The sequence below is a fragment of the Lolium perenne genome, chromosome 7 (assembly GCF_019359855.2).
Source record: "Lolium perenne isolate Kyuss_39 chromosome 7, Kyuss_2.0, whole genome shotgun sequence".
In the NCBI taxonomy this organism is placed as follows: Eukaryota; Viridiplantae; Streptophyta; class Magnoliopsida; order Poales; family Poaceae; genus Lolium; species Lolium perenne.
In genome coordinates, this window is record NC_067250.2 from 254510477 (window position 1) to 254532634 (window position 22158).

Genomic DNA, 22158 nt, shown 5'->3' on the forward strand with positions numbered 1-22158 from the left:
TTAGCTAGCTAGTTGGAGTGCTAGAATGCAGCTCGGAGTATTAGTATTTTGGTAGTACTATATATATGTGACTGCAAGTTCAAACTAAAATGGAGTATTTCTTGCTAATGTTGTTCTCTTGGAGTCATCATTTTTTCGGAACGTGTTAACTATGCTATATTGTCTAAGGATTCGTTTAGTTTTCTTTGGTTGAATATCATATTTCGTCTCTTCCTAATTTGGCAAAACTGCACTGTCATGGGCATTCTTACAAGGTCGCTGAAGTTTCAAAGTTTCTTAATGTATATTGCGTAGGGTGTACCCCCTTAACATGGATCTGTTGCATTTTTGGGTTGTATTCTTTTTTTGGCAATTTTCAGGACCATAAAATAGCACGCCTTCAGTTGAAATTTGAATTACTTTTCGAAAAGTGGCCGAAACTAGCATGGAGTAGTAAAGTTTTTTTGTACTCCCTCGGTCTCACCTAAAGTGTCTCACCTTTGTTAAAATTTAGATGGATAGATGTATTTTTTTTTACAAAGTTGAGACAACTTTGGTGGGACGGAGCCACGGAGTTGATGGCGAGAAGGTTGATGCCTTGCTAGGTTGGTGTACGTTGCAAAAAGAACAAGGTTGGTGTGTATTTGTTTTATTTGTTCACCATAATACTGACATGGCCATCGATTTGATTAGACAACACAAGCCTGGGATGTTTCACTTATTTATTGTAGGAAGCACGATTAATGGACTGTAATGATGGAGCTACTCCTATAGTCCGTCTGCTCCTACTCGGGTGTCGGGTCACAGTCACAGTCTCCTCTTTTTTTGAACACATTCACACTCTCCCCTTTTTTCGAACACATTCACACTCTCCTCGAAACTGCAGTAGGCAGTATCTCTACTAATAAGTTACGGATAGGTGGTGTTAGTAGGTCAAAAAAACCGGAATAAATTTTCGTCCGTCAAAAAAACCGGATTATTAAATTATAAATCTTTAGTATGTCAAAAAGTTCGCTTCTCTTCTCCTTTGTAGGCTACGTAAAGAAAACCGGATCTGTCGTCCGTCCGTCGTGCTCTGTAGATATAGATATCCCAAACTGATTCCTCTCTTTCTTTTGCATCAAAAAGGAAGTAACGTTTTAGCATTGTACACGGTTGCTGGAGTTTGAATCCCTGTACGGTTTACTGTCCCCGATCGTCCGGAAATATCCCTGCCCAGACTCCAATCCATCTACGACACGAGGCTCCATGGCATATATATCCCTGGCTGGCTCCAACGATAGTAGGACAGAGAAAAACGGAAAACCGGCTACAGAAGGAAACCAGCAAAGAAACAAAAACAACCTTAAAGGAACAGTTCGTACGTCGTTCCGCTTCTCCACGTTCCCTACTTCCTCTCTATAAACGTGGGCTAAACCTGTTGCAGACAAGAGTTTCGCCCCAACCCATCGTCGTTCAATATAATCCGAGTTTCTCAATCCAAGCCCCAGATCGACATTGGTGCCAATCATAAAATATTTCTCCACATTGAGGCAGAACGACTCAGCTCAGGATTGCTCCGAGCGATAAGCGATGGCACGCCTCGGCGGAGGGAGAACTTCGGGCGACGCAGGGCCGCTCGCTGGGCGATTGCTGGAGACCGACTTGCTTCAGAGCATCGCGCACCTTCGTCAGCCAAGGGGCGCACGTTTTCGGCGGGGCTTCTCCCTACTTTCTCTGTACCGGCGCGAACAATGAACTTCGACGGCGGGGCTTCTCCCTCCTTTCTCTCTCTATCGGCGTGGCTAGGAACTTCGACGGTGGCTAGGACCGGTACCATCCGCTGGGTGCCGATGTGCAACACAGATGTGGAACAGTAGCTGGAGTTGTTGGTGGTCGACGCGCTCCAGCGGCCAGCTCTGTTCGCGATTCCAATAACAGTTAACAGTCGTGACCTCCTGATCCCCATTAGTTAAGTGCCCGATCGCTCAATGGAAGACCTTGTGGTGGCACAAGTTGCAGAGGAAGAGGCCATGGTCAGATTCGACTTATGCGGTCGTGTCGACATCCTTAGTCACGAGCATGCTTGTGGTGATTGTTTCGTTTAAACTTTGCAACATCCCTATTAACCTGATGTGATTGTCTTCATATTTGTGGTTCCTATTAACCTGATCTGATTGTCTTCATATTTGTGGTTCCAACAGGGCGATCAGCGCACTCCAACTAGATGAACCGACTTTATAATAGCCAAATTCATGGCATGACTGTGGGATAATTTAAATTTTGAAGATTATGTTATACAAATGGACTAGGATTAGATACTCCTATTTTAACTTATGGTGTCAACTCAAAATCATGTCCCTATGGGAAATTAACTACTATTCAAACATGTCTATATTGTGTTGTTTTATTATTTCGCAGCAACGCGCGGGCATTCAGCTAGTATGCATAAGAGGAGGAGCGTCTCGGTTCACCTCCGTCGTCTATCCCCACTCCGCCCAGCTTCCATAGCACACGTCTGCGTCTCCGCCATGGCGCTTTCGCATCCTATCCAGCAGTGCCCAGTTTGAGAGCCTCTGTTCTCCAACTCAAACCCCCACCTGCCGCCATTGATCGCCATCTCTCTCCCAAAGTTCGAATCAGTAAATCTCCCAAGAAAATACCAACCCCATTGTACCACCTGCCTCATTGTGATGGCGAAATCGAACAGGGTCTGTGGATCTGGGCTGTTTCACAAGGTGTTTACGGAAGGCCCCCTTCAAGTGCTCATCAGCCAGTGCGACGCCATCACCGCCGCGTCCCTAGTCGGTTCCTCCAAAAGTATTCTTCAGTCAGCCAAATACAGTGCCACTCTGCCTGCTTCTCAGCCTTTTGGCCTTCCGTGTGTTCTCTGTTGTGACCCGGCGGATAAACCATGGGTGTTCAAGGAGGATTTTCCGGTGCACAGCAAGTGCAAACTAGTGCCGCTGGACAGGTTCTCCTATGATGGCCTAATTGTAGGATAACGTTGCATAGAAAACAAAAATTTTCCTACCGCGAACACGCAATCCAAGCCAAGATGCAATCTAGAAGACGGTAGCAACGAGGGGGTATCGAGTCTCACCCTTGAAGAGATTCCAAAGCCTACAAGATGAGGCTCTTGTTGCTGCGGTAGACGATCACTTGCCGCTTGCAAAAGCGCGTAGAAGATCTTGATCACGATCGGTTCCGGCGCCACGAACGGGCAGCACCTCCGTACTCGGTCACACGTTCGGTTGTTGATGAAGACGACGTCCACCTCCCGTTCCAGCGGGCAGCGGAAGTAGTAGCTCCTCTTGAATCCAACAGCACAACGGCGTGGTGTCGGTGGCGGTGAAGAAGTCCGGCGGAGCTTCGCTAAGCTACGCGGGAGATATGGAGGAGAGGGGGGCGGCTAGGGTTTGGGAGGGGGTGGCCGGCCACTTCAAGGGGGGAGGCCAGCTTGTGGTCTTGGGGTGGCCGGCCCCCTCCCTTGGCCCCTCATTATATAGGTGGATCCCCAAGTGTTGGTGTCCAAGTCTTCGAATAAGACCCGAACCAAAAACCTTCCATAAGAGGGGGAAACCTAGCCCAACTAGGACTCCCACCAAAGGTGGGGTTTCCACCTCCCATATGGGGGGGTGGCCGGCCCCCTAAGGGGGAGTCCACTTGGGACTCTTCCCCCACTAGGGTTGGCCGGCCATGGAGGTGGAGTCCCATGTGGACTCCACCTTCCTTGGTGGTTTCTTCCGGACTTTTCTAGAACCTTCTAGAACCTTCCATAGAACCTTCCGCGACATTTTATTTCACATAAAATGACATCCTATATATGAATCTTATTCTCCGGACCATTCCGGAACTCCTCGTGATGTCCGGGATCTCATCCGGGACTCCGAACAAATATTCGAACTCCATTCCATATTCAAGTACTACCATTTCAACATCCAACTTTAAGTGTGTCACCCTACGGTTCGTGAACTATGCGGACATGGTTGAGTACTCACTCCGACCAATAACCAATAGCGGGATCTGGAGATCCATAATGGCTCCCACATATTCAACGATGACTTTAGTGATCGAATGAACCATTCACATACATTACCAATTCCCTTTGTCTCGCGATATTTTACTTGTCCGAGGTTTGATCTTCGGTATCACTCTATACCTTGTTCAACCTCGTCTCCTGACAAGTACTCTTTACTCGTACTGTGGTATGTGGTCTCTTATGAACTCATTCATATGCTTGCAAGACATTAGACGATATTCCACCGAGAGGGCCCAGAGTATATCTATCCGTCATCGGGATGGACAAATCCCACTGTTGATCCATATGCCTCAACTCATACTTTCCGGATAATTAATCCCACCTTTATAACCACCCATTTACGCAGTGGTGTTTGGTGTAATCAAAGTACCTTTCTGGTATAAGTGATTTACATGATCTCATGGTCATAAGGACTAGGTAACTATGTATCGAAAGCTTATAGCAAATAACTTAATGACGAGATCTTATGCTACGCTTAATTGGGTGTGTCCATTATATCATTCATACAATGACATAACCTTGTTATTAATAACATCCAATGTTCATGATTATGAAACTTAATCATCCATTAATCAACAAGCTAGTTTAAGAGGCATACTAGGGACTTCTTGTTTGTCTACATATCACACATGTACTAATGTTTCGGTTAATACAATTTTAGCATGATATATAAACATTTATCATAAACATAAAGATATAAATAATAACCACTTTATTATTGCCTCTAGGGCATATCTACTTCAGTCTCCCACTTGCACTAGAGTCAATAATCTAGATTACATTGTAATATACCTAACACCCATAGCATTCTGGTGTTGGTCATGCTTTGCCCTAGGGAGAGCTTTAGTCAACGGATCTGCTACATTCAGATCAGTGTGTACTTTGCAAATCTTTACTTCTCCATCTTCGATGTACTCGCGAATCGAGTGGTACCGCAGCTTGATATGCTTCAGCCTCTTGTGTGACCTTGGCTCTTGTGCATTGGCGATGGCACCCATGTTATCACAGTAAATGATTAATGGGTCCAATGCACTAGGAACCACACCGAGCTCTACAATGAACCTCTTCATCCATACCGCTTCTGATGAAGCCTCTGAAGCCGCTATGTACTCTGATTCTGTTGAAGACTTCGCCACCGTGCACTGCTTCGAGCTTGCCCAGCTTACTGCAGCACCATTCAATATAAACACGTACCCAGATTGTGACTTAGAGTCATCAGGATCAGTGTCCAACTTGCATCGGTGTAACCGTTTACAACGAGCTCTTGGTCACCTCCATAACAAAGAAACATATCCTTAGTTCTTTTCAAGTACTTCAGGATATTCTTGACCGCTGTCCAGTGTTCCATTCCTGGATCACTTTGATATCTGCTAGTCAAACTAACGGCATGTGCTATATCCGGTCTAGTACATAGCATGGCATACATGATAGATCCTCATCGCGAGGCATAGGGGATATTACTCATCCTTTCTCTTTCTTCTGCCGTAGCCGGTCCTTGAGTCTTACTCAATACCTTGCCTGGTAACATAGGTAAGAACCCTTTCTTACTTTCGTCCATTCTAAACTTCTTTAGAATCTTGTCCAGATATGTACTCTGTGATAGCCCTATTAGGCGTCTTGATCTATCTCTATAGATCTTGATGCCTAATATATATGATGCTTCACCAAGGTCTTTCATTGAAAAACTATTATTCAAATAACCTTTAACACTGCTTAATAGTTCTATATCATTCCCGATCAATAATATGTCATCTACATATAATATCAGGAATGCTACAGAGCTCCCACTCACTTTCTTGTAAATACAGGCCTCTCCATGACACTGTATAAACCCGAAGTCTTTGATCACCTTATCAAAGCGTCGGTTCCAACTTCTTGATGCTTGCTTCAGTCCATAGATTGAACGCTGAAGTTTGCATACTTTGTCAGCATTTTTAGGATCGACAAAACCTTTGGGTTGTACCATATACAACTCTTCCTCAATGTCTCCATTAAGGAACGCCGTTTTGACATCCATCTGCCAAATCTCATAATCGAAAAATGCAGCTATTGCTAACAAAATCCTCACAGATTTTAGCTTCGCTACAGGTGAGAAAGTCTCATCGTAGTCAACTCCTTGAATTTGTCGGAAACCCTTTGCGACAAGTCGAGCTTTATAGACAGTAATATTACCATCAGCATCTGTTTTTCTCTTGAAGATCCATTTATTTTTGACAGCCTTTCGGCTATCAGGTAAATCAACCAAAGTCCATACTTTGTTATCATACATGGATCCCATTTCGGATTTCATGGCTTCTTGCCATTTGTTGGAATCTGGGCTCATCATCGCTTCTTCATACGTCGCAGGGTCCTCATCATTGTTATCCACAATCATGACATTTAGACAAGGATCATACCAATCAGGAGTGGTACGTTCCCTTGTCGATTTGCGAGGTTCAGTAGTTTCCTCGTTCGAAGTTTCATGATCATTATCATTAGCTTCCTCTGTTGTCGGTGTAGACGGTACTGGTACAGCTTCCGGTACTGCGCTACTCTGATCAACGAGTATAGATTCATCAATCTCATCGAGTTCTACTTTTCTTCCAGTCACTTCTTTAGTGAGAAATTCTTTCTCAAGAAAGGTTCCGTTCTTAGCAACAAAGATTTTGCCTTCGGATTTGTGATAGAAAGTATACCCTATAGTTTCCTTAGGGTATCCTATGAAGACGCATTTCTCCGCTTTGGGTTCTAGCTTGTCCGGTTGTAACTTCTTTACATAGGCTTCGCAACCCCAAACTTTCAGAACGACAAACTTAGGTTTCTTATTAAACCATAATTCATACGGTGTCGTTTCTACGGATTTTGATGGTGCTCTATTTAAAGTGAATGCGGCTGTCTCTAATGCATAACTCCAAAATGATAACGGCAAATCAGTAAGAGACATCATAGAACGAACCATATCTAAGAGAGTTCGATTACGACATTCGGACACACCGTTTCGTTGAGGTGTTCCCGGCGGTGTCAATTGTGAAAGTATTCCGCATTTCTTTAAATGCATGCCAAACTCATAACTCAGATATTCACCTCCACGATCAGATCGTAGAAATTTGATCTTCTTGTTACGTTGATTTTCTACTTCACTTTGGAATTCCTTAAACTTCTCGAAAGTTTCGGATTTATGTTTCATGAAATAGATATACCCATATCTACTCAGATCATCTGTGAAGGTTAGAACATAACGATAACCACCGCGCGATGCTACGCTCATTGGTCCACATACATCGGTATGTATGATTTCCAATAAGTCAGTAGCTCGCTCCATCATACCAGAAAATGGAGTCTTTGTCATTTTTCTCATTAGACATGCTTCGCATCTATCAAGTGACTCAAAGTCAAGTGATTCAAGTAATCCATCAGTATGGAGTTTCTTTATGCGTTTCACTCCAATATGACCAAGACGACAGTGCCACATATAAGTAGAATTAGCATTCAATTTAATTCGCTTAGCATCAATGTTATGTATATGCGTATCACTACTATCGAGATATAATAGAAATAAGCCATTCTTTTGTGGTGCTCGACCATAAAAGATATTATTCATAAAAATAGAACAACCATTATTCTCAGACTTGAATGAATAACCGTCTTGCATTAAACAAGATCCAGATATAATGTTCATGCTCAACGCGGGTACAAAATAACAATTATTTAGGCTTAAAACTAATCCCGAAGGTAGATGTAGAGGAAGTGTGCCGACAGCGATCACATCGACTTTGGATCCATTTCCAACGCGCATCGTCACTTCATCTTTCAGTAGTCTTCGTTTATTCTTTAGTTCCTGTTTCGAGTTACGTATATGAGCAACCGAACCAAGATCAAATACCAGGTACTAGAACGAGAACCAAAGGTGAGATAAACATCTATAACATGTATATCGATATACCTTCTTTCTTCTTCTTGACAAGGCCGCTCTTCGGATCAGCCGAGATACTTGGAGCAATTACGCTTCCGGTGTCCCTTCTCCTTGCAGTAATAGCACTCAGCATCGTGCTTAGGGCCGTTCTTAGGTTTCATAGGAGGCGTGGCAGCTTTCTTGCCACCCTTCTTGAATTTTCCCTTAGACTTGCCCTGTTTCTTGAAACTGGTGGTCTTGTTGACCATCAACACTTGGTGCTCTTTCTTTATCTCAATCTCAGCAGCTTTTAGCATGCCAAAGAGTTCAGGTAACTCCTTGTTCATGTTCTGCATATTGTAGTTCATCACAAAGTTCTTGTAACTTGGTGGCAGTGATTGAAGGACACGATTAATCCCCAGTCTGTTAGGAATCACTATTCCCAAGTCAACGAGTTTCTTCGCATGCCGGTCATGGCGAGCATGTGCTCACTAACGGAGCTGCCTTCTTCCATCATGCAGTGAAGAATTGTTTCGATGCTTCATAGCATTCCACGGCCGCATGAGTCTCAAAAATAGCTTTCAGCTCTTTCATCAACTCATGAGGATCGTGGTGCTCAAAACGTTTTTGAAGATCGGATTCAGGCGCACGGGATGGCACACCGAACTTGAGAGTACCGAATTTTCCGAGTCGCGTAAACAGCTTTTACTTCATCGGTTTCAGTTTCTCAGGAGGGTCACCTAGCGGTGCATAAAGCACAAAATGCAGATTTCCGCCGAGAGGAAGATCCTCACATGACGGAACCAGTCGGTGAAGTTGCTACCGTTGCTCTTAAGTTTCTCTTTCTCTAGGAACTGATTAAAATTGATTGGGGACGCCATCTCTACAACATATATTTGCAATAGTTTAGACTAAGTTTATGACAAATTGAGTTCAAATTTTAATTCAACATAATTAAAAACCTAAGTGAACTCCCACTCAAAACAATATCCCTCGCATTGTCTTAGTGATCACACGAACCAAATCCATCGCACCTAAACCCGATCATCACGAGAAAAGGTGTGATTTCAATGGCGAACACTCAAAGTGTTCATCATATCAACCATATGATTCATGCTCTACCTTTCGGTATCACGTGTTCCGAGACCATGTCTGTACATGCTAGGCTCGTCAAGGCCACCTTAGTATCCGCATGTGCAAAACTGTCTTGCACCCGTTGTATGTACTTATTGAATCTATCACACCCGATCATCACGAGGTGCTTCGAAATGACAAGACTTGGTAACGGTGCTACTAAGGATGAACACTTTATTATCTTGAGATTTTAGTGAGGGATCATCTTATAATGCTACCGTCGCGATCTAAGCAAAATAAGATGCATAAAAGGATTAACATCACATGCAGTTCATATGTGATATGATATGGCCCTTTTGTCTTTGCGCTTTTGATCTTCATCTCCAAAGCACGGATATGATCTCCATCATCTTCAGGCATGATCTCCATCATCGTCGGTGTAGCGTCAAGGTCAATGGCGCCGTCTTCATGATTGTCCTCCATGTAGCAACTATTACAACTACTTTGAAATACTACTCAACATGAAATTTAAAGACAACCATAAGGCTCCTGTCGGTTGCCACAATACAATAATGATCATCTCATACATATTCATCATCATATTATGGCCATATCACATCACCAAACCCTGCAAAAACAAGTTAGACGTCTCTAATTTGGTTTGCATATTTTACGTGGTTTAGGGTTTTCGAGAGAGATCTAATCTACCTACGAACATGAACCACAACGTTGATACTAATGTTTTCAATAGAAGAGTAAATTGAATCTTCACTATAGTAGGAGAGACAGACACCCGCAAAGCCTCTTATGCAATACAAGTTGCATGTCGAACGAGGAACAAGTCTCATGAACGCGGTCATGTAAAGTTAGTCCGAGCCGCTTCATCCCACTATGCCACAAAGATGCAAAGTACTCAAACTAAAGATAACAAGAGCATCAACGCCCACAAACCATTGTGTTCTACTCGTGCAACCATCTATGCATAGACACGGCTCTGATACCACTGTAGGATAACGTTGCATAGAAAACAAAAATTTTCCTACCGCGAACACGCAATCCAAGCCAAGATGCAATCTAGAAGACGGTAGCAACGAGGGGGTATCGAGTCTCACCCTTGAAGAGATTCCAAAGCCTACAAGATGAGGCTCTTGTTGCTGCGGTAGACGATCACTTGCCGCTTGCAAAAGCGCGTAGAAGATCTTGATCACGATCGGTTCCGGCGCCACGAACGGGCAGCACCTCCGTACTCGGTCACACGTTCGGTTGTTGATGAAGACGACGTCCACCTCCCGTTCCAGCGGGCAGCGGAAGTAGTAGCTCCTCTTGAATCCGACAGCACGACGGCGTGGTGTCGGTGGCGGTGAAGAAGTCCGGCGGAGCTTCGCTAAGCTACGCGGGAGATATGGAGGAGAGGGGGGCGGCTAGGGTTGGGGAGGGGGTGGCCGGCCACTTCAAGGGGGCGGCCAGCTTGTGGTCTTGGGGTGGCCGGCCCCCTCCCTTGGCCCCTCATTATATAGGTGGATCCCCAAGTGTTGGTGTCCAAGTCTTCGAATAAGACCCGAACCAAAACCTTCCATAAGAGGGGGAAACCTAGCCCAACTAGGACTCCCACCAAAGGTGGGGTTTCCACCTCCCATATGGGGGGGTGGCCGGCCCCCTAAGGGGGAGTCCACTTGGGACTCTTCCCCCACTAGGGTTGGCCGGCCATGGAGGTGGAGTCCCATGTGGACTCCACCTTCCTTGGTGGTTTCTTCCGGACTTTTCTAGAACCTTCTAGAACCTTCCATAGAACCTTCCGCGACATTTTATTTCACATAAAATGACATCCTATATATGAATCTTATTCTCCGGACCATTCCGGAACTCCTCGTGATGTCCGGGATCTCATCCGGGACTCCGAACAAAAATTCGAACTCCATTCCATATTCAAGTACTACCATTTCAACATCCAACTTTAAGTGTGTCACCCTACGGTTCGTGAACTATGCGGACATGGTTGAGTACTCACTCCGACCAATAACCAATAGCGGGATCTGGAGATCCATAATGGCTCCCACATATTCAACGATGACTTTAGTGATCGAATGAACCATTCACATACATTACCAATTCCCTTTGTCTCGTGATATTTTACTTGTCCGAGGTTTGATCTTCGGTATCACTCTATACCTTGTTCAACCTCGTCTCCTGACAAGTACTATTTACTCGTACCGTGGTATGTGGTCTCTTATGAACTCATTCATATGCTTGCAAGACATTAGACGACATTCCACCGAGAGGGCCCAGAGTATATCTATCCGTCATCGGGATGGACAAATCCCACTGTTGATCCATATGCCTCAACTCATACTTTCTGGATACTTAATCCCACCTTTATAACCACCCATTTACGCAGTGGTGTTTGGTGTAATCAAAGTACCTTTCCGGTATAAGTGATTTACATGATCTCATGGTCATAAGGACTAGGTAACTATGTATCGAAAGCTTATAGCAAATAACTTAATGACGAGATCTTATGCTACGCTTAATTGGGTGTGTCCATTATATCATTCATACAATGACATAACCTTGTTATTAATAACATCCAATGTTCATGATTATGAAACTAATCATCCATTAATCAACAAGCTAGTTTAAGAGGCATACTAGGGACTTCTTGTTTGTCTACATATCACACATGTACTAATGTTTCGGTTAATACAATTTTAGCATGATATATAAACATTTATCATAAACATAAAGATATAAATAATAACCACTTTATTATTGCCTCTAGGGCTTATCTCCTTCAGTCTCCCACTTGCACTAGAGTCAATAATCTAGATTACATTGTAATATACCTAACACCCATAGCATTCTGGTGTTGGTCATGCTTTGCCCTAGGGAGAGCTTTAGTCAACGGATCTGCTACATTCGGATCGGTGTGTACTTTGCAAATCTTTACTTCTCCATCTTCGATGTACTCGCGAATCGAGTGGTACCGCAGCTTGATATGCTTCAGCCTCTTGTGTGACCTTGGCTCTTGTGCATTGGCGATGGCACCCATGTTATCACAGTAAATGATTAATGGGTCCAATGCACTAGGAACCACACCGAGCTTTACAATGAACCTCTTCATCCATACCGCTTCTGATGAAGCCTCCGAAGCCGCTATGTACTCTGATTCTGTTGAAGACTTCGCCACCGTGCATTGCTTCGAGCTTGCCCAGCTTATCGCGGCACCATTCAATATAAACACGTACCCAGTTGTGACTTAGAGTCATCGGGATCGGTGTTCCAACTTGCATCGGTGTAACCGTTTACAACGAGCTCTTGGTCACCTCCATAACAAAGAAACATATCCTTAGTTCTTTTCAAGTACTTCAGATATTCTTGACCGTTGTCCGATGTTCCATTCTGGATCACTTTGATATCTGCTAGTCAAACTAACGGCCATGTGCTATATCCGGTCTAGTACATAGCATGGCATACATGATAGATCCTACTGCCGAGGCATAGGGGATATTACTCATCCTTTCTCTTTCTTCTGTCGTAGCCGGTCCTTGAGTCTTACTCAATACCTTGCACAGTAACATAGGTAAGAACCCTTTCTTACTTTCGTCCATTCTAAACTTCTTTAGAATCTTGTCCAGATATGTACTCTGTGATAGCCCTATTAGGCGTCTTGATCTATCTCTATAGATCTTGATGCCTAATATATATGATGCTTCACCAAGGTCTTTCATTGAAAAACTATTATTCAAATAACCTTTAACACTGCTTAATAGTTCTATATCATTCCCGATCAATAATATGTCATCTACATATAATATCAGGAATGCTACAGAGCTCCCACTCACTTTCTTGTAAATACAGGCCTCTCCATGACACTGTATAAACCCGAAGTCTTTGATCACCTTATCAAAGCGTCGGTTCCAACTTCTTGATGCTTGCTTCAGTCCATAGATTGAACGCTGAAGTTTGCATACTTTGTCAGCATTTTTAGGATCGACAAAACCTTTGGGTTGTACCATATACAACTCTTCCTCAATGTCTCCATTAAGGAACGCCGTTTTGACATCCATCTGCCAAATCTCATAATCGAAAAATGCAGCTATTGCTAACAAAATCCTCACAGATTTTAGCTTTGCTACAGGTGAGAAAGTCTCATCGTAGTCAACTCCTTGAATTTTTCGGAAACCCTTTGCGACAAGTCGAGCTTTATAGACAGTAATATTACCATCAGCATCTGTTTTTCTCTTGAAGATCCATTTATTCTCGACAGCCTTTCGGCTATCATGTAAGTCTACCAAAGTCCATACTTTGTTATCATACATGGATCCCATTTCGGATTTCATGGCTTCTTGCCATTTGTTGGAATCTAGGCTCATCATCGCTTCTTCATACGTCGCAGGGTCCTCATCATTGTTATTCACAATCATGACATTTAGACAAGGATCATACCAATCAGGAGTGGCACGTTCCCTTGTCGATCTGCGAGGTTCAGTAGTTTCCTCGTTCGAAGTTTCATGATCATTATCATTAGCTTCCTCTGTTGCCGGTGTAGGCGGTACAGGTACAACTTCCGGTACTGCGCTACTCTGATCAACGAGTATAGATTCATCAATCTCATCGAGTTCTACTTTTCTTCCTGTCACTTCTTTAGTGAGAAATTCTTTCTCAAGAAAGGTTCCGTTCTTAGCAACAAAGATTTTGCCTTCGGATCTGTGATAGAAAGTGTACCCTATAGTTTCCTTAGGGTATCCTATGAAGACGCATTTCTCCGCTTTGGGTTCTAGCTTGTCCGGTTGTAACTTCTTTACATAGGCTTCGCAACCCCAAACTTTCAGAACGATGACTTAGGTTTCTTATTAAACCATAATTCATACGGTGTCGTTTCCACGGATTTTGATGGTGCTCTATTTAAAGTGAATGCGAAATTTGTCTCTAATGCATAACTCCAAAATGATAACGGCAAATCAGTAAGAGACATCATAGAACGAACCATATCTAAGAGAGTTCGATTACGACGTTCGGACACACCGTTACGTTGAGGTGTTCCCGGCGGTGTCAATTGTGAAAGTATTCCGCATTTCTTTAAATGCATGCCAAACTCATAACTCAGATATTCACCTCCACGATCAGATCGTAGAAATTTAATCTTCTTGTTACGTTGATTTTCTACTTCACTTTGAAATTCCTTAAACTTCTCGAAAGTTTCGGATTTATGTTTCATGAAATAGATATACCCATATCTACTCAGATCATCTGTGAAGGTTAGAACATAACGATAACCACCGCGCGATGCTACGCTCATTGGTCCGCACACATCGGTATGTATGATTTCCAATAAGTCAGTAGCTCGCTCCATCATACCAGAAAATGGAGTCTTTGTCATTTTTCCCATTAGACATGCTTCGCATCTATCAAGTGACTCAAAGTCAAGTGATTCAAGTAATCCATCAGTATGGAGATCTTCATGCGTTTCACTCCAATATGACCAAGACGACAGTGCCACATATAAGTAGAATTATCATTTAATTTAATTCGCTTAGCATCAATGTTATGTATATGCGTATCACTACTATCGAGATATAATAGAAATAAGCCATTCTTTTGTGGTGTTCGACCATAAAAGATATTATTCATAAAAATAGAACAACCATTATTCTCAGACTTGAATGAATAACCGTCTTGCATTAAACAAGATTCAGATATAATGTTCATGCTCAACGCAGGTACATAATAGCAATTATTTAGGCTTAAAACTAATCCCGAAGGTAGATGTAGAGGAAGTGTGCCGACTGCGATCACATTGACCTTGGATCCGTTTCCAACGCGCATCGTCACTTCATCTTTCAGCAGTTGTCGTTTATTCTTTAGTTCCTGTTTCGAGTTACAAATATGAGCAACCGAACCAAAGATCAAATACCCAGTGTACTAGAACGAGAACCAGTGAAATGAACATCTATAACATGTATATCGGATATACCTTCTTTCTTCTTCTTGACAAGGCCGCTCTTCGTATCAGCCGATACTTGGAGCAATTATGCTTCCAGTGTCCCTTCTCCTTGCAGTAATAGCACTCAGCATCAGGCTTAGGGCCGTTCTTAGGTTTCATAGGAGGCGTGGCAGCTTTCTTGCCACCCTTCTTGAATTTTCCCTTAGACTTGCCCTGTTTCTTGAAACTGGTGGTCTTGTTGACCATCAACACTTGGTGCTCTTTCTTGATCTCAATCTCAGCAGCTTTTAGCATGCCAAAGAGTTCAGGTAACTCTTTGTTCATGTTCTGCATATTGTAGTTCATCACAAAGTTCTTGTAACTTGGTGGCAGTGATTGAAGGACACGATTAATCCCCAGTCTGTTAGGAATCACTATTCCCAAGTCACTGAGTTTCTTCGCATGCCCGGTCATGGCGAGCATGTGCTCACTAACGGAGCTACCTTCTTCCATCATGCAGCTGAAGAAATGTTTCGATGCTTCATAGCATTCCACAGCCGCATGAGTCTCGAATATAGCTTTCAGCTCATGCATCAACTCATGAGGATCATGGTGCTCAAAACGTTTTTGAAGATCGGATTCCAGACTGCACAGGATGGCACACTGAACTTGAGAGTACCGAGTTTTCCGAGTCGCATAAACAGCTTTTACTTCATCGGTTTCAGTTTCTGCAGGAGGGTCACCTAGCGGTGCATCAAGCACAAATAGCAGATTTCCGCCAGAGAGGAAGATCCTCACATGACGGAACCAGTCGGTGAAGTTGCTACCGTTGCTCTTAAGTTTCTCTTTCTCTAGGAACTGATTAAAATTGATTGGGGACGCCATCTCTACAACATATATTTGCAATAGTTTAGACTAAGTTTATGACAAATTGAGTTCAAATTTTAATTCAACATAATTAAAAACCTAAGTGAACTCCCACTCAAAACAATATCCCTCGCATTGTCTTAGTGATCACACGAACCAAATCCATCGCACCTAAACCCGATCATCACGAGAAAAGGTGTGATTTCAATGGCGAACACTCAAAGTGTTCATCATATCAACCATATGATTCATGCTCTACCTTTCGGTATCACGTGTTCCGAGACCATGTCTGTACATGCTAGGCTCGTCAAGGCCACCTTAGTATCCGCATGTGCAAAACTGTCTTGCACCCGTTGTATGTACTTATTGAATCTATCACACCCGATCATCACGAGGTGCTTCGAAACGACAAGACTTGGTAACGGTGCTACTAAGGATGAACACTTTATTATCTTGAGATTTTAGTGAGGGATCATCTTATAATGCTACCGTCGCGATCTAAGCAAAATAAGATGCATAAAAGGATTAACATCACATGCAGTTCATATGTGATATGATATGGCCCTTTTGTCTTTGCGCTTTTGATCTTCATCTCCAAAGCACGGATATGATCTCCATCATCTTCAGGCATGATCTCCATCATCGTCGGCGTAGCATCAAGGTCAATGGCGCCGTCTTCATGATTGTCCTCCATGTAGCAACTATTACAACTACTTTGAAATACTACTCAACATGAAATTTAAAGACAACCATAAGGCTCCTGCCGGTTGCCACAATACAATAATGATCATCTCATACATATTCATCATCATATTATGGCCATATCACATCACCAAACCCTGCAAAAACAAGTTAGACGTCTCTAATTTGGTTTGCATATTTTACGTGGTTTAGGGTTTTCGAGAAAGATCTAATCTACCTACGAACATGAACCACAACGTTGATACTAATGTTTTCAATAGAAGAGTAAATTGAATCTTCACTATAGTAGGAGAGACAGACACCCGCAAAGCCTCTTATGCAATACAAGTTGCATGTCGAACGAGGAACAAGTCTCATGAACGCGGTCATGTAAAGTTAGTCCGAGCCGCTTCATCCCACTATGCCACAAAGATGCAAAGTACTCAAACTAAAGATAACAAGAGCATCAACGCCCACAAACCATTGTGTTCTACTCGTGCAACCATCTATGCATAAACCTGGCTCTGATACCACTGTAGGATAACGTTGCATAGAAAACAAAAATTTTCCTACCGCGAACACGCAATCCAAGCCAAGATGCAATCTAGAAGACGGTAGCAACGAGGGGGTATCGAGTCTCACCCTTGAAGAGATTCCAAAGCCTACAAGATGAGGCTCTTGTTGCTGCGGTAGATGATCACTTGCCGCTTGCAAAAGCGCGTAGAAGATCTTGATCACGATCGGTTCCGGCGCCACGAACGGGCAGCACCTCCGTACTCGGTCACACGTTCGGTTGTTGATGAAGACGACGTCCACCTCCCGTTCCAGCGGGCAGCGGAAGTAGTAGCTCCTCTTGAATCCGACAGCACGACGGCGTGGTGTCGGTGGTGGTGAAGAAGTCCGGCGGAGCTTCGCTAAGCTACGCGGGAGATATGGAGGAGAGGGGGGCGGCTAGGGTTTGGGAGGGGGTGGCCGGCCACTTCAAGGGGGGCGGCCAGCTTGTGGTCTTGGGGTGGCCGGCCCCCTCCCTTGGCCCCTCATTATATAGGTGGATCCCCAAGTGTTGGTGTCCAAGTCTTCGAATAAGACCCGAACCAAAAACCTTCCATAAGAGGGGGAAACCTAGCCCAACTAGGACTCCCACCAAAGGTGGGGTTTCCACCTCCCATATGGGGGGGTGGCCGGCCCCCTAAGGGGGAGTCCACTTGGGACTCTTCCCCCACTAGGGTTGGCCGGCCATGGAGGTGGAGTCCCATGTGGACTCCACCTTCCTTGGTGGTTTCTTCCGGACTTTTCTAGAACCTTCTAGAACCTTCCATAGAACCTTCCGCGACATTTTATTTCACATAAAATGACATCCTATATATGAATCTTATTCTCCGGACCATTCCGGAACTCCTCGTGATGTCCGAGATCTCATCCGGGACTCCGAACAAATATTCGAACTCCATTCCATATTCAAGTACTACCATTTCAACATCCAACTTTAAGTGTGTCACCCTACGGTTCGTGAACTATGCGGACATGGTTGAGTACTCACTCCGACCAATAACCAATAGCGGGATCTGGAGATCCATAATGGCTCCCACATATTCAACGATGACTTTAGTGATCGAATGAACCATTCACATAATTACCAATTCCCTTTGTCTCGCGATATTTTACTTGTCCGAGGTTTGATCTTCGGTATCACTCTATACCTTGTTCAACCTCGTCTCCTGACAAGTACTCTTTACTCGTACCGTGATATGTGGTCTCTTATGAACTCATTCATATGCTTGCAAGACATTAGACGACATTCCACCGAGAGGGCCCAGAGTATATCTATCCGTCATCGGGATGGACAAATCCCACTGTTGATCTATATGCCTCAACTCATACTTTCCGGATACTTAATCCCACCTTTATAACCACCCATTTTCGCAGTGGTGTTTGGTGTAATCAAAGTACCTTTCCGGTATAAGTGATTTACATGATCTCATGGTCATAAGGACTAGGTAACTATGTATCGAAAGCTTATAGCAAATAACTTAATGACGAGATCTTATGCTACGCTTAATTGGGTGTGTCCATTATATCATTCATACAATAACATAACCTTGTTATTAATAACATCCAATGTTCATGATTATGAAACTAATCATCCATTAATCAACAAGCTAGTTTAAGAGGCATACTAGGGACTTCTTGTTTGTCTACATATCACACATGTACTAATGTTTCGGTTAATACAATTTTAGCATGATATATAAACATTTATCATAAACATAAAGATATAAATAATAACCACTTTATTATTGCCTCTAGGGCATATCTCCTTCACACTCATCCTCGTCCCGCGGCAACAATGGCTGTATGTGAAATCACCATACCCTTGTGTATGGTAGAGATGATGATGTGCGGATAAAATTTTATTGGCGGTTGCTCATCCTTGTTTGAATATTTGGTGTAGATTCACATCTAGGGCAGGGTGTCAAGCGGGGTGGGTAGCGGGCTAGCTAGTTTCAGTGCGAGTGCTTTAAATCTGCTCTAATCTCAACCACTATTTGTTCTAATTTTCTGCTTTGCGGGACGATTCGCGGACGTCGCTTGCAACCCTAATCTAGGGTATTGATCCTAGTTTAGTAGACTACTAGGATTTACATGCCAATTTATTTTTAGACTAGATCCGGATATTTGTCAATACTACTACGTACTTCTTCCGTTCGTATTTAATTGACTCTAGTTGAAAGCATCGACAGTTCATTTTCTTCTCTCCCTCGCGTCGACTAATTAAAACCGAACAGAGGGAGTATTAGGAATCCATGTGCATCCGTACTACCAGTAAGGTATTGCGTTGTTGCAGAGGCTCAGTGTAATCAATATCTTTCGATATTAATATACTCACTTTATCAGAAAATAAATTAGTAATCCATGTTCAAACTTGCTAGTTTGATCGACGTTTGATGATGATTTGTGAGGCCATGTATGGGCCTAGTTTGTTTTGCCTGGTGGTCAGTAGGCTGATGATTTATTTTTTTGCTTGGTCGATCTGTGGTCGTTCCATGGCCACTGCTGATTAAGCATTACTAGAATCAACAATTTTTTGCTTGTCTGTTGATTGGAAGTGTATGCACTCTTCTGAAGAGCACCATCGCACGATGATTAGTCTTAATGGAGATGCAGATGTCGATCAAGAGGGAGAAACATATCTTGATCATGCATTTCTCACGAGATTACTTGGTGATTGGAAGTAGAATCCACAATTTGTTGTGCAAACTTCTCAATATATGCATATATTCAATGAATTGGCTTTATGTGATCAATAGTACTTCTTATTGCAGATGGATGGAGGGGAAAGAGCGAAAAAACCGATACTTAGTGAGATGACTTCTCATTCTGTGACTTCTGATATCCCAGATGACAAGGTAAATATATAGAACGACGATTCGTAGGTGATAAAAGCAGAATCCACAATTTGCCATGCAAACTTCTCAACATGTGCATATATTTGATTAATTAGTTTTATGTGATCAATAGTATTACTTATTCCAGATGGACGTAGGGGAAGGAACGAAAAAGCGGATGCTATGTGAAATGATTTCTAAATCTGTGTGTTCTGATATCCCAGATGACAAGGTAAACATATGGACCGACGCTTGTTTTGCCGCTGCCCCTGTTAGATGGCTAGATGCTCTGGTCTAATTTCTGTTCATGTGCTTATTATTGCAGAAACATAGAGTTGAAGAAAACTCTATATTGTCTGATGACAAAGGTGAAATGGCACGCCAGTCTTTTAAACCTCCGACGCCACCTTATTTACTGTCTATGGAGACTGATGCAGTTGGACCTGGTACTGATGAGCCTATACCTCGCATCATCGTGCCGCATGAAGAAGGTTGTGGATTGGGTTTACCCCCTGCTGTAGAAACTGGTGGTGCAGCTGGAGCTGCTAGTGTAGAGCCTCTAGTGAATGGTGTCGTGCCACGGGAATTCTCTGAACTGGAGCAAAACGGTTTACCTATTGTCAAGACCGATTTAACTGGTGTTGATGCTGGAGTTGCTACTGATGATCCTGCACCCGAAGGAGGTTTTGTATTGGTAGAACCCGTCATGACTATGCCCACAAGATCTTGACTGGCGGTGGACCTGGAGCTGGTAGGGTAGAGCCTCTAGCGAAAGGTGTCGTGCCACGAGAATCCTCTGAAGTGGATATTGGTGGTTTACCCTCTGTAGAGACTGGTGGTCTACCTGGAGCTGGTATTGTAGAGATTTCAGCAAACGGTGCTGTCCCACCCGACTCCTATGAACTGGAGCATGTACCTGATGTGCCTTCTGTAGAACCTGACGCACCTGTAAGTAGTGGTGATGATTCCGCTGAATCTGATCAAGAAGGAGGATCTGCATCTCTAGGACAAGATGTCAGCTGTCATTCACCTGAACCTGAGCTGAAGTCAGCAACGGTAGCTTATATAGCACGGACTGTCCTTCAAGCTCTAAAGATCCAGTTGGGTGGTTCACAGGACCAGCTACTCCAAGCCATTGTCACTACAAAAGACCAGCCAGCATGCTTCGTAATCTCCTGCATACTGTTTGACAAGCTGAAGCATTGCAACTGGCGCATTGTTCAATCCCATCAGCATGGAGAGAGGAGCTATGTTTATGTCAAGATGATTCATGCTGATTTGGTAAGGTTCCATGATAAGATGTATGGGTGGGGTGAGGCAAGAGCCACATTTTGCAGCATTCACACAGTCTTCGCTCTTGAGCTAGACCCCATGGATGCTTACCCAGTGGTGCAGCTGTCCTGACTTGATATATGTTTTATGATCAGTTTGCTGCTGTCGTGGAACTGTGATGTGGAGCTACCTTTCTTATGGTTTCTAGGCTTTTGGTTTCATGATGTATTATGGAGCTTACCTTAGGACTTTCGCATGTGTTTGGCTGTTGACCTGTAATGTTTGTGGTTGGTTGTCTAATCTACTTGGCACAATCACATTGCAAAGGCAAATGTTCCTTTTCTCTTTAATTGTTATTATGATTTATGTGTTATAACCAGGCAAGAATATGCAATCTTGGTTCTCTGACCGATATATATGTACATACAACTTTTGTTCACATAATAACACTTACACGGGAAAAGAGTAGCTTTCTCTGTTGGACAAACACCAAACCACAAAAGTGTAACAACACAATATCCAAACTAGTTACGGCACCTGTTGAGCATACATGACTTTTGGCGTAAAATCACGTTAACCAACACTAGCATCATCTTGTTCTTTGCAAGGTGCTATGCTTATCAGTCTAATCCCAATACACCACCTACTTCAGGTGGCACGATGATGTCAAGTGCAGGCTCACCAGTACCAACTCTCTTGCATCAGGCTCCATTGAAGGTACGCCACTGCTGCAGTAGACACCATTAGCAATGCAAGCTGAAGGTGTTCTTATCCTCATATCAGGATCACATAATACAGGTGTCAAGCTTCATGCACTAGCCAACACAATCAAAAGTCCGAACTAGGATCGCTAGGAAAAAAACCTGAAGATCTTTTTTTCGAATCCCACGCTGAACATCTTTTTCACTAATTAGGTAAGCTCCTGCTGACAAACATATTACAACAACTCCAGCAGTGGCTCAATATTTTGGCGCTGTGGGCTGATGCTGCGCATGGAGCCAGCAATAGCTTCACCGGAAGCTGCAAACTGTGGCGGCCAAATGCAGGGCTGAAACAGCGTATTTTCAGAGGCGCTATAAATGCAGCG